This window comes from Dendronephthya gigantea, unplaced genomic scaffold, assembly GCF_004324835.1.
Source record: "Dendronephthya gigantea isolate DGI-Jeju-01 unplaced genomic scaffold, DenGig_1.0 000219F, whole genome shotgun sequence".
NCBI classification, from domain to species: Eukaryota; Metazoa; Cnidaria; class Anthozoa; order Malacalcyonacea; family Nephtheidae; genus Dendronephthya; species Dendronephthya gigantea.
In genome coordinates this window covers 38,398-50,541 of record NW_021163229.1, presented here as the reverse complement: position 1 = coordinate 50,541, position 12,144 = coordinate 38,398, and the positions used below count along the sequence as shown (strand labels likewise).

Genomic DNA, 12,144 nt, shown 5'->3' with positions numbered 1-12,144 from the left:
CATGCATGTTCTATAAATTTGTAAAACGGGACTCCATACCTGGAATATAATTACTTTATCTTAATAATGTGCGTCCATAGATATACTGTAGAGCCAGGAATTTCTCAGTAAATTTTCTAGGTATTTATGCCCTGTTGTGTAATAGTTAGCACTTCGGGCTCTGAATGCGATTTATTATATAATTGGCATTGTTAATAACTATAGTTGCCTATAATTTACAGAAGTATGACAACAAGAGCTTCAGCAGAGAGTTGAACTCTGGACCCCCGGTTTACAAGACCAGTGCTCTAACCACTGAGCTAATGTGGCGTATGTGCAAGCTACAACGAATATATGAATACTTTATCTTAATAATGTGCATCCACGTATCAACCTACATAATTATAATATGCAGGCAGACATTTGTCCGTAAGTTTGATAGATGTTTAGGGTCTTTGGTGTAATGTTTATCTCTTCGGACTCTGGCTTCGAGAATCCGAGTTCAATTCTTTGTAGAAACTCTTTGGAAACATTCGTTCTCCGTCTTTATGTAATTTTTTATTTCAGGCTTTCTCTTACAGGTATCTAAGAATATAGCATATGACAGGTATGCTGCATGGAACGCTCAGGGAGAGTAGCATATAGTGGTAGAGCATTCGACTGCAGGTTGATAGGTCACTGGGGTCAGTGGTTCAACTCCCCTCGCTCCCTCCTGTTCTATAAATGAAAGAAAAATTAAATATTTTTTGGTAGTAATTAGTGCATGAAAAATCCCAATTCATTTTCGGAGCAAAAAGCCGTAGGTTTGATAAACAATCCATTCAGTTTAGGTTTTTTGAATGACTCTCTGGGACACATGCATGTTCTATATTATATTTGTAAACCAGGGCACCATACCTGGAATAGGGGGAATATATATAAATACTTCATCTCAATAATGTGCGTGTATATAGACTATACATCACAGCGGTCAGATGTGTATGAAAAAAAATTGGAATATGTCAAAAAATTGCGAATACGTATTGGGAGAAAAACTGAACTTTTTTATGCCATTCAAAAGTTTTTTCTTTGATAGCGGTACGGAAATACACAATTGTGAACCAGCGATTAGATTTCCGGGTTGAAATGTCTTAAACACCAATTTCTGCGGTGTTTTTTAGTAGATGGTTAGGTTCTGTGGTGTAATGGTTAGCACTTCAGACTCTGAATCCGGGAATCCAAATTCAATTCTCGGTAGAACCTTGCTGGAATTATTAATTTTATGTCTTTATTTAGGTTTTTGAGTTCTGGATTATCTCTTATAGCCCATTTCAGAAAAAAATATATGTTTTTGAATAAAAATGACAATTAGATGGTCTACTGAACTTTATCAGAAAATGCTTTCGATGCATTGCCCGGGCTTGCACGCGAATCGAACCCGTGATCTCTCGCACCCTAGACGATAATCATACCACCAGGCCATGAAGCCAAGTCGGAGGATGCCAACGTTCTTTTTCCCATAATTCATCGCTAACAATGAAGTCGATGTATGGCATGGGATAAGAAAAAATGGTCATATCCAGTGATAGAGTTTGCAAAACTTGATTTTGGCGTTATAATGCGTGAAATGTAAAGATTAATAATATTTAAGTCTTTTACTCACCCTCACCATACAAAGACAAAAAATTAAGCCTTTTCAGAGAGTTGAACTCCGGGCCCCTGGTTTACGAGACCAGTGCTCTAACCAATGAGCTGATAAGGCAAACGCGTGATACTTTCTTAAACGTAAAATGAAACGGCCACGAAATTCACTTGCATAACAAAAGTCGTAGTCGGCAGGATTTGAACCTGCGCCGGAATATCCCAAGAGATTTCGAGTCTGTCGCCTTAACCACTCGGCCACGACTACATAATTGCCTGTTGAAACGCAATGATAAAAAAGCACAATAAAACACAGGTAATTATATTATAGAAATTCATTTCTAAAGGAACGAATAGTAAACATTGTTCATTATTGTTGCAAAAAGCCAATAACAAAACTCATTTATATTAGGAAGATACTTATTGAGTTTAGGTGGAAAATGTGAAGAGCCTGGTAAGAGATTCGAACGCCGGACTCCTGGTTTACTAGACAAGTGCTTTAACCACTGAGCTAATGAGGCAAATGGAAAAACAATCGTGGACACTGTTGATACGATTACATTGATGCAAAATCCTAGCTAACTATATTTTTAGAGGTTGATACTTAAATTAAGTTGAGAGAGTGCATCTAATGTTGGAACAGGAACACGTTCCACTTTTTTTCTCAAAAGAAAATACAGCATAATAATTAACTAGACCATTGGCAAATTGTTGTTAAGACCGTTCTCTTTCAAGCTAGACGGGCAAACAGGCCATGGTTTATGCGCCCAGAACGCTTCCACTGCCACACCCTGCTTGCTACACACTGCTTCTATGCCATGAATATAAAACTTGTGCTATTTCGAATAATGTAAGAACAGCAGGAAATGTTCTCTCAGGTACCTAGGAGAATAGCATCAAAGAGGTATGCACGATCTGGACACCTTTCAAAAGCAAAAACAGCAGAAGAAAAAGGTACTTCGGAAAATCTATTCACAAAAAATTGAAATATTTGGTTCTTCTGTTGGCAAGAATTCGCCTGGCAAGTAAAACAATTATATTCGTCACAATTGATAACATTGCGCGCGCACTTCCGTGATTACCGTGTCCCAAAAGTGAAACTAATTCATTTATACAGCACTGAAAAACAGCAGAGTTTCGAAGACTTGGTTCGTCTTCATTTGCACGAAGAAATCTTTCGCCTTTTACTAAAGATTTCCGTGGAGGAAAACAACACAATGGGCCTAAAGGTATTTTTGAAAAAAAAAGTGTCACAAAGTGTCACAAAAAGTATCAAAAGTGTACGAGATCAACAGCTGGCGTAATCCGGATTCCCAATGCTCCTTTCTTGGCAGAAGGCTATTGATCACGCCAAAATATCAAACGACACCCCACAACTGATTGAGCAACTGCTAATTATAAAAATAATAATATTCGTCACAATTGATAAGATTGCGATCGCACTTCCCTGACTACCGTGTTCCAAAAGCGTAACTATTTCGTTTATACAGCACTGACAAGCACCGAAGTTTCCAAGCCTTGGTTCTCCTTCATTTGCACGAAAAAATCTTTCGCCTTTTACTAAAGATTTCCGTGGAGGAGAACAACACAATGGGCCTAAGGGTATTTTTGTCGCCCGCCGGATTTTCCTGGCGGGTGTTTATCAAAAGTGTACGAGATCAACAGCTGGCGTAATCCGGATTCCCAATGCTCCTTTTCCTGCAGAAGGCTATTGATCACGCCAAAATATCAAACGACCCCACAATTGATTGAGCAACTGCAATTATAAAACAATATATTCGTCACAATTGATAACATTGCGCGCGCACTTCCGTGACTACCGTGTTCCAAAAGCGAAACTATTTCGTTTATACAGCAATGACAAGCACCAAAGTTTGCAAGCCTTGGTTCTCCTTCATTTACACGAAAAAATCTTTCGCCTTTTACTAAAGATTTCCGAGGAGAACAACACAATGGGCCTAAGGGTATTTTTTGTCGCCGCCGGATTTTCCAGGCGGGTGTTTATCAAAAGTGTACGAGATCAACAGCTGGCGTAATCCGGATTCCCAATGCTCCTTTTCCTGCAGAAGGCTATTGATCACGCCAAAATATCAAACGACATCCCACAATTGATTGAGCAACTGCTAATTAAAAACAATTATATTCGTCACAATTGATAACATTGCGCGCGCACTTCCGTGACTACCGTGTTCCAAAAGCGAAACTATTTCGTTTATACAGCACTGACAAGCACCGAAGTTTCCAAGCCTTGGTTCTCCTTCATTTACACGAAAAAATCTTTCGCCTTTTACTAAAGATTTCCGTGAGGAGAACAACACAATGGGCCTAAGGTATTTTTTGTCGCCGGATTTTCCAGGCGGGTGTTTATCAAAAGTGTACGAGATCAACAGCTGGCGTAATCCGGATTCCCAATGCTCCTTTCTTGGCAGAAGGCTATTGATCACGCCAAAATATCAAACGACACCCCACAATTGATTGAGCAACTGCTAATTGCAACAAAAACAATAATATTCGTCACAATTGATAACATTGCGCGCGCACTTCCGTGACTACCGTGTTCCAAAAGCGAAACTATTTCGTTTATACAGCAATGACAAGAACCGAAGTTTGCAAGCCTTGGTTCTCCTTCATTTACCCGAAAAAATCTTTCACCTTTTACTAAAGATTTCCCTGGAGGAGAACAACACAATGGGCTTAAAGGTATTTTTTGTCGCCCGCCGGATTTTCCAGGCGGGTGTTTATCAAAAGTGTACGAGATCAACAGCTGGCGTCATCCGGATTCCCAATGCTCCTTTCTTGGCAGAAGGCTAAGGCTATTAATCACGCCAAAATATCAAACGACACCCATCAACTGATTGAGCAACTGCTAATTATAAAACAATATATTCGTCACAATTGATAACATTGCGCGCGCACTTCCGTGATTACCGTGTTCCAAAAGCGTAAGTATTTCGTTTATACAGCACTAACAACACCAGTTTCCAAGCCTTGGTTCTCCTTCATTTACACGAAAAAATCTTTCGCCTTTTACTAAAGATTTCCGTGGAGGAGAACAACACAATGGGCCTAAGGGTATTTTTTGTCGCCCGCCGGATTTTCCAGGCGGGTGTTTATCAAAAGTGTACGAGATCAACAGCTGGCGTCATCCGGATTCCCAATGCTCCTTTTCCCTGGCAGAAGGCTATTGATCACGCCAAAATATCAAACGACCACAATTGATTGAGCAACTGCTAATTATAAAAACAATATATTCGTCCAATTGATAACATTGCGCGCGCACTTCCGTGACTACCGTGTTCCAAAAGCGAAACTATTTCGTTTATACAGCACTGACAAGCACCGAAGTTTCCAAGCCTTGGTTCTCCTTCATTTACACGAAAAAATCTTTCGCCTTTTACTAAAGATTTCCGTGGAGGAGAACAACACAATGGGCCTAAGGGTATTTTTTGTCGCCCGCCGGATTTTCCAGGCGGGTGTTTATCAAAAGTGTACGAGATCAACAGCTGGCGTAATCCCGATTCCCAATGTTCCTTTTCCTAGCAGAAGGCTATTGATCACGCCAAAATATCAAACGACACCCCACAATTGATTGAGCAACTGCTAATTATAAAAACAATATATTCGTCACAATTGATAACATTGCGCGCGCACTTCCGTGACTACCGTGTTCCAAAAGCGAAACTATTTCGTTTATACAGCACTGACAAGCACCGAAGTTTCCAAGCCTTGGTTCTCCTTCATTTACACGAAAAAATCTTTCGCCTTTTACTAAAGATTTCCGTGGAGGAGAACAACACAATGGGCCTAAGGGTTTTTTGTCGCCCGCCGGATTTTCCTGGCGGGTGTTTATCAAAAGTGTGTCGTACGAGATCAACAGCTGGCGTAATCCGGATTCCCAATGCTCCTTTTCTGCAGAAGGCTATTGATCACGCCAAAATATCAAACGACACCCACAATTGATTGAGCAACTGCTAATTATAAAAACAATATATTCGTCACAATTGATAACATTGCGCGCGCACTTCCGTGACTACCGTGTTCCAAAAGCGAAACTATTTCGTTTATACAGCACTGACAAGCACCGAAGTTTCCAAGCCTTGGTTCTCCTTCATTTACACGAAAAAATCTTTCGCCTTTTACTAAAGATTTCCGTGGAGGAGAACAACACAATGGGCCTAAGGGTATTTTTTGTCGCCCGCCGGATTTTCCTGGCGGGTGTTTATCAAAAGTGTACGAGATCAACAGCTGGCGTAATCCGGATTCCCAATGCTCCTTTTCCTGGCAGAAGGCTATTGATCACGCCAAAATATCAAACGACACCCCACAATTGATTGAGCAACTGCTAATTATAAAAACATAATATTCGTCACAATTGATAACATTGCGCGCGCACTTCCGTGACTACCGTGTTCCAAAAGCGAAACTATTTCGTTTATACAGCACTGACAAGCACCGAAGTTTCCAAGCCTTGGTTCTCCTTCATTTACACGAAAAAATCTTTCGCCTTTTACTAAAGATTTCCGTGGAGGAGAACAACACAATGGGCCTAAGGGTATTTTTTGTCGCCCGCCGGATTTTCCAGGCGGGTGTTTATCAAAAGTGTACGAGATCAACAGCTGGCGTAATCCGGATTCCCAATGCTCCTTTTCCTAGCAGAAGGCTATTGATCACGCCAAAATATCAAACGACACCCCACAATTGATTGAGCAACTGCTAATTATAAAAAAAAATATTCGTCACATTGATAACATTGCGCGCGCACTTCCGTGACTACCGTGTTCCAAAAGCGAAACTATTTCGTTTATACAGCACTGACAAGCACCGAAGTTTCCAAGCCTTGGTTCTCCTTCATTTACACGAAAAAATCTTTCGCCTTTTACTAAAGATTTCCGTGGAGGAGAACAACACAATGGGCCTAAGGGTATTTTTTGTCGCCCGCCGGATTTTCCAGGCGGGTGTTTATCAAAAGTGTACGAGATCAACAGCTGGCGTAATCCGGATTCCCAATGCTCCTTTCTGCAGAAGGCTATTGATCACGCCAAAATATCAAACGACACCCCACAATTGATTGAGCAACTGCTAATTATAAAAAAATTATATTCGTCACAATTGATAACATTGCGCGCGCACTTCCGTGATTACCGTGTCCAAAAGCGAAACTATTTCGTTTATACAGCACTGACAACACCAAGTTTCCAAGCCTTGGTTCTCCTTCATTTACACGAAAAAATCTTTCGCCTTTTACTAAAGATTTCCGTGGAGGAGAACAACACAATGGGCCTAAGGGTATTTTTTGTCGCCCGCCGGATTTTCCAGGCGGGTGTTTATCAAAAGTGTACGAGATCAACAGCTGGCGTAATCCGGATTCCCAATGCTCCTTTTCCTGGCAGAAGGCTATTGATCACGCCAAAATATCAAAACACCCCACAATTGATTGAGCAACTGCTAATTATAAAACAATATATTCGTCACAATTGATAACATTGCGCGCGCACTTCCGTGACTACCGTGTTCCAAAAGCGAAACTATTTCGTTTATACAGCACTGACAAGCACCGAAGTTTCCAAGCCTTGGTTCTCCTTCATTTACACGAAAAAATCTTTCGCCTTTTACTAAAGATTTCCGTGGAGGAGAACAACACAATGGGCCTAAGGGTATTTTTTGTCGCCCGCCGGATTTTCCAGGCGGGTGTTTATCAAAAGTGTACGAGATCAACAGCTGGCGTAATCCGGATTCCCAATGCTCCTTTTCCTAGCAGAAGGCTATTGATCACGCCAAAATATCAAACGACATCCCACAATTGATTGAGCAACTGCTAATTAAAAACAATTATATTCGTCACATTGATAACATTGCGCGCGCACTTCCGTGACTACCGTGTTCCAAAAGCGAAACTATTTCGTTTATACAGCACTGACAAGCACCGAAGTTTCCAAGCCTTGGTTCTCCTTCATTTACACGAAAAAATCTTTCGCCTTTTACTAAAGATTTCCGTGGAGGAGAACAACACAATGGGCCTAAGGGTATTTTTTGTCGCCCGCCGGATTTTCCTGGCGGGTGTTTATCAAAAGTGTACGAGATCAACAGCTGGCGTAATCCGGATTCCCAATGCTCCTTTCCTGCAGAAGGCTATTGATCACGCCAAAATATCAAACGACACCCACAATTGATTGAGCAACTGCTAATTAAAAACAATTATATTCGTCACAATTGATAACATTGCGCGCGCACTTCCGTGACTACCGTGTTCCAAAAGCGAAACTATTTCGTTTATACAGCACTGACAAGCACCAAGTTTCCAAGCCTTGGTTCTCCTTCATTTACACGAAAAAATCTTTCGCCTTTTACTAAAGATTTCCGTGGAGGAGAACAACACAATGGGCCTAAGGGTATTTTTTGTCGCCCGCCGGATTTTCCTGGCGGGTGTTTATCAAAAGTGTACGAGATCAACAGCTGGCGTAATCCGGATTCCCAATGCTCCTTTCTTGCAGAAGAAGGCTATTGATCACGCCAAAATATCAAACGACACCCACAATTGATTGAGCAACTGCTAATTATAAAAACAATTATATTCGTCACAATTGATAACATTGCGCGCGCACTTCCGTGACTACCGTGTTCCAAAAGCGAAACTATTTCGTTTATACAGCACTGACAAAACACCGAAGTTTCCAAGCCTTGGTTCTCCTTCATTTACACGAAAAAATCTTTCGCCTTTTACTAAAGATTTCCGTGGAGGAGAACAACACAATGGGCCTAAGGGTATTTTTTGTCGCCCGCCGGATTTTCCTGGCGGGTGTTTATCAAAAGTGTACGAGATCAACAACTGGCGTAATCCGGATTCCCAATGCTCCTTTTCCTGGCAGAAGGCTAATGATCACGCCAAAATATCAAACGACATCCCACAATTGATTGAGCAACTGCTAATTATAAAAAACAATATATTCGTCAATTGATAACATTGCGCGCGCACTTCCGTGACTACCGTGTTCCAAAAGCGAAACTATTTCGTTTATACAGCACTGACAAGCACCGAAGTTTCCAAGCCTTGGTTCTCCTTCATTTACACGAAAAAATCTTTCGCCTTTTACTAAAGATTTCCGTGGAGGAGAACAACACAATGGGCCTAAGGGTATTTTTTGTCGCCCGCCGGATTTTCCTGGCGGGTGTTTATCAAAAGTGTACGAGATCAACAGCAGGCGTGATCCGGATTCCCAATGTTCCTTTTCCCTGGCAGAAGGCTATTGATCACGCCAAAATATCAAACGACATCCCACAATTGATTGAGCAACTGCTAATTAAAAACAATTATATTCGTCACAATTGATAACATTGCGCGCGCACTTCCGTGACTACCGTGTTCCAAAAGCGAAACTATTTCGTTTATACAGCACTGACAAGCACCGAAGTTTCCAAGCCTTGGTTCTCCTTCATTTACACGAAAAAATCTTTCGCCTTTTACTAAAGATTTCCGTGGAGGAGAACAACACAATGGGCCTAAGGGTATTTTTTGTCGCCCGCCGGATTTTCCAGGCGGGTGTTTATCAAAAGTGTACGAGATCAACAGCTGGCGTAATCCGGATTCCCAATGCTCCTTTTCCTGGCAGAAGGCTATTGATCACGCCAAAATATCAAACGACACCCCACAATTGATTGAGCAACTGCTAATTATAAAAACTATATTCGTCACAATTGATAACATTGCGCGCGCACTTCCGTGACTACCGTGTTCCAAAAGCGAAACTATTTCGTTTATACAGCACTGACAAGCACCGAAGTTTCCAAGCCTTGGTTCTCCTTCATTTACACGAAAAAATCTTTCGCCTTTTACTAAAGATTTCCGTGGAGGAGAACAACACAATGGGCCTAAGGGTATTTTTTGTCGCCCGCCGGATTTTCCTGGCGGGTGTTTATCAAAAGTGTACGAGATCAACAGCTGGCGTAATCCGGATTCCCAATGCTCCTTTTCCTGCAGAAGGCTATTGATCACGCCAAAATATCAAACGACACCCCACAATTGATTGAGCAACTGCTAATTATAAAAACAATTATATTCGTCACAATTGATAACATTGCGCGCGCACTTCCGTGACTACCGTGTTCCAAAAGCGAAACTATTTCGTTTATACAGCACTGACAAGCACCGAAGTTTCCAAGCCTTGGTTCTCCTTCATTTACACGAAAAAATCTTTCGCCTTTTACTAAAGATTTCCGTGGAGGAGAACAACACAATGGCCTTAAAGGTATTTTTTGTCGCCCGCCGGATTTTCCAGGCGGGTGTTTATCAAAAGTGTACGAGATCAACAGCTGGCGTCATCCGGATTCCCAATGCTCCTTTTCCGCAGAAGGCTATTGATCACGCCAAAATATCAAACGACACCCCACAATTGATTGAGCAACTGCTAATTATAAAAACAAATATTCGTCACAATTGATAACATTGCGCGCGCACTTCCGTGACTACCGTGTTCCAAAAGCGAAACTATTTCGTTTATACAGCACTGACAAGCACCGAAGTTTCCAAGCCTTGGTTCTCCTTCATTTACACGAAAAAATCTTTCGCCTTTTATTAAAGATTTCCGTGGAGGAGAACAACACAATGGGCCTAAGGGTATTTTTGTCGCCCGCCGGATTTTCCAGGCAGGTGTTCATCAAAAGTGTACGAGATCAACAGCTGGCGTCATCCGGATTCCCAATGCTCCTTTCTGGCAGAAGGCTATTGATCACGCCAAAATATCAAACGACCCCACAATTGATTGAGCAACTGCTAATTATAAAAAAATTATATTCGTCACAATTGATAACATTGCGCGCGCACTTCCGTGACTACCGTTCCAAAAGCGAAACTATTTCGTTTATACAGCACTGACAAGCACCGAAGTTTCCAAGCCTTGGTTCTCCTTCATTTACACGAAAAAATCTTTCTCCTTTTACTAAAGATTTCCGTGGAGGAGAACAACACAATGGGCCTAAGGGTATTTTTTGTCGCCCGCCGGATTTTCCAGGCGGGTGTTTATCAAAAGTGTACGAGATCAACAGCTGGCGTCATCCGGATTCCCAATGCTCCTTTTCCCTGGCAGAAGGCTATTGATCACGCCAAAATATCAAACGAAACCCATCAACTGATTGAGCAACTGCTAATTATAAAAACAATATATTCGTCCCAATTGATAACATTGCGCGCGCACTTCCGTGACTACCGTGTTCCAAAAGCGAAACTATTTCGTTTATACAGCACTGACAAGCACCGAAGTTTCCAAGCCTTGGTTCTCCTTCATTTACACGAAAAAATCTTTCGCCTTTTACTAAAGATTTCCGTGGAGGAGAACAACACAATGGGCCTAAGGGTATTTTTTGTCGCCCGCCGGATTTTCAGGCGGGTGTTTATCAAAAGTGTACGAGATCAACAGCTGGCGTAATCCGGATTCCCAATGCTCCTTTCCTAGCAGAAGGCTATTGATCACGCCAAAATATCAAACGACACCCCACAACTGATTGAGCAACTGCTAATTATAAAAACAATAATATTCTTCACAATTGATAACATTGCGCGCGCACTTCCGTGACTACCGTGTTCCAAAAGCGAAACTATTTCGTTTATACAGCACTGACAAGCACCGAAGTTTCCAAGCCTTGGTTCTCCTTCATTTACACGAAAAAATCTTTCGCCTTTTACTAAAGATTTCCGTGGAGGAGAACAACACAATGGGCCTAAGGGTATTTTTTGTCGCCCGCCGGATTTTCCAGGCGGGTGTTTATCAAAAGTGTACGAGATCAACAGCTGGCGTAATCCGGATTCCCAATGCTCCTTTCCTGCAGAAGGCTATTGATCACGCCAAAATATCAAACGACACCCCACAATTGATTGAGCAACTGCTAATTAAAAAACAATTATATTCGTCACAATTGATAACATTGCGCGCGCACTTCCGTGACTACCGTGTCCAAAAGCGAAACTATTTCGTTTATACAGCACTGACAAGCACCAAGTTTCCAAGCCTTGGTTCTCCTTCATTTACACGAAAAAATCTTTCGCCTTTTACTAAAGATTTCCGTGGAGGAGAACAACACAATGGGCCTAAGGGTATTTTTTGTCGCCCGCCGGATTTTCCAGGCGGGTGTTTATCAAAAGTGTACGAGATCAACAGCTGGCGTAATCCGGATTCCCAATGCTCCTTTTCCTAGCAGAAGGCTATTGATCACGCCAAAATATCAAACACCCCACAATTGATTGAGCAACTGCTAATTATAAAAACAATTATATTCGTCACAATTGATAACATTGCGCGCGCACTTCCGTGACTACCGTGTTCCAAAAGCGAAACTATTTCGTTTATACAGCACTGACAAGCACCGAAGTTTCCAAGCCTTGGTTCTCCTTCATTTACACGAAAAAATCTTTCGCCTTTTACTAAAGATTTCCGTGGAGGAGAACAACACAATGGGCCTAAGGGTATTTTTTGTCGCCCGCCGGATTTTCCTGGCGGGTGTTTATCAAAAGTGTACGAGATCAACAGCTGGCGTAATCCGGATTCCCAATGCTCC

The 12,144-nt window shown here is 41.7% G+C and overlaps 1 protein-coding gene, 25 non-coding genes and 2 pseudogenes across 26 annotated transcripts in view; 26 read left to right on the top strand and 2 right to left on the bottom strand.

Annotated features, from left to right (window-relative positions):
• The window catches only part of LOC114539808, a 247,148-nt gene that overhangs the window by 216,402 nt on the left and 18,602 nt on the right, over positions 1–12,144 (bottom strand). The gene's annotated exons all lie outside the window — the stretch shown is intronic.
• Positions 1,786–1,867, bottom strand: Trnas-cga. Its single transcript has one exon. It is a non-coding gene; the product is annotated as a tRNA-Ser (tRNA).
• On the top strand, positions 2,740–2,850 carry LOC114539823 (annotated as a pseudogene).
• On the top strand, positions 3,113–3,234 carry LOC114539853. Its single transcript, XR_003688974.1, has one exon. It is a non-coding gene; the product is annotated as a U5 spliceosomal RNA (small nuclear RNA).
• On the top strand, positions 3,478–3,597 carry LOC114539816. The gene has a single exon (XR_003688946.1). It is a non-coding gene; the product is annotated as a U5 spliceosomal RNA (small nuclear RNA).
• LOC114539810 lies at positions 3,843–3,958 on the top strand (annotated as a pseudogene).
• LOC114539875 lies at positions 4,211–4,333 on the top strand. Its single transcript, XR_003688995.1, has one exon. It is a non-coding gene; the product is annotated as a U5 spliceosomal RNA (small nuclear RNA).
• Positions 4,583–4,705, top strand: LOC114539847. The gene has a single exon (XR_003688969.1). It is a non-coding gene; the product is annotated as a U5 spliceosomal RNA (small nuclear RNA).
• LOC114539846 lies at positions 4,950–5,072 on the top strand. Its single transcript, XR_003688968.1, has one exon. It is a non-coding gene; the product is annotated as a U5 spliceosomal RNA (small nuclear RNA).
• Positions 5,321–5,441, top strand: LOC114539857. The gene has a single exon (XR_003688978.1). It is a non-coding gene; the product is annotated as a U5 spliceosomal RNA (small nuclear RNA).
• On the top strand, positions 5,692–5,814 carry LOC114539830. Its single transcript, XR_003688953.1, has one exon. It is a non-coding gene; the product is annotated as a U5 spliceosomal RNA (small nuclear RNA).
• LOC114539845 lies at positions 6,063–6,185 on the top strand. Its single transcript, XR_003688967.1, has one exon. It is a non-coding gene; the product is annotated as a U5 spliceosomal RNA (small nuclear RNA).
• LOC114539844 lies at positions 6,432–6,554 on the top strand. The gene has a single exon (XR_003688966.1). It is a non-coding gene; the product is annotated as a U5 spliceosomal RNA (small nuclear RNA).
• On the top strand, positions 6,797–6,919 carry LOC114539843. Its single transcript, XR_003688965.1, has one exon. It is a non-coding gene; the product is annotated as a U5 spliceosomal RNA (small nuclear RNA).
• On the top strand, positions 7,165–7,287 carry LOC114539842. Its single transcript, XR_003688964.1, has one exon. It is a non-coding gene; the product is annotated as a U5 spliceosomal RNA (small nuclear RNA).
• LOC114539829 lies at positions 7,534–7,656 on the top strand. The gene has a single exon (XR_003688952.1). It is a non-coding gene; the product is annotated as a U5 spliceosomal RNA (small nuclear RNA).
• LOC114539827 lies at positions 7,900–8,022 on the top strand. The gene has a single exon (XR_003688951.1). It is a non-coding gene; the product is annotated as a U5 spliceosomal RNA (small nuclear RNA).
• Positions 8,273–8,395, top strand: LOC114539815. The gene has a single exon (XR_003688945.1). It is a non-coding gene; the product is annotated as a U5 spliceosomal RNA (small nuclear RNA).
• On the top strand, positions 8,643–8,765 carry LOC114539873. The gene has a single exon (XR_003688993.1). It is a non-coding gene; the product is annotated as a U5 spliceosomal RNA (small nuclear RNA).
• On the top strand, positions 9,014–9,136 carry LOC114539841. Its single transcript, XR_003688963.1, has one exon. It is a non-coding gene; the product is annotated as a U5 spliceosomal RNA (small nuclear RNA).
• On the top strand, positions 9,383–9,505 carry LOC114539861. Its single transcript, XR_003688982.1, has one exon. It is a non-coding gene; the product is annotated as a U5 spliceosomal RNA (small nuclear RNA).
• Positions 9,754–9,876, top strand: LOC114539852. The gene has a single exon (XR_003688973.1). It is a non-coding gene; the product is annotated as a U5 spliceosomal RNA (small nuclear RNA).
• LOC114539878 lies at positions 10,122–10,243 on the top strand. The gene has a single exon (XR_003688998.1). It is a non-coding gene; the product is annotated as a U5 spliceosomal RNA (small nuclear RNA).
• Positions 10,486–10,608, top strand: LOC114539866. Its single transcript, XR_003688986.1, has one exon. It is a non-coding gene; the product is annotated as a U5 spliceosomal RNA (small nuclear RNA).
• On the top strand, positions 10,858–10,981 carry LOC114539832. Its single transcript, XR_003688955.1, has one exon. It is a non-coding gene; the product is annotated as a U5 spliceosomal RNA (small nuclear RNA).
• Positions 11,228–11,350, top strand: LOC114539840. Its single transcript, XR_003688962.1, has one exon. It is a non-coding gene; the product is annotated as a U5 spliceosomal RNA (small nuclear RNA).
• On the top strand, positions 11,595–11,717 carry LOC114539839. Its single transcript, XR_003688961.1, has one exon. It is a non-coding gene; the product is annotated as a U5 spliceosomal RNA (small nuclear RNA).
• Positions 11,964–12,086, top strand: LOC114539850. Its single transcript, XR_003688971.1, has one exon. It is a non-coding gene; the product is annotated as a U5 spliceosomal RNA (small nuclear RNA).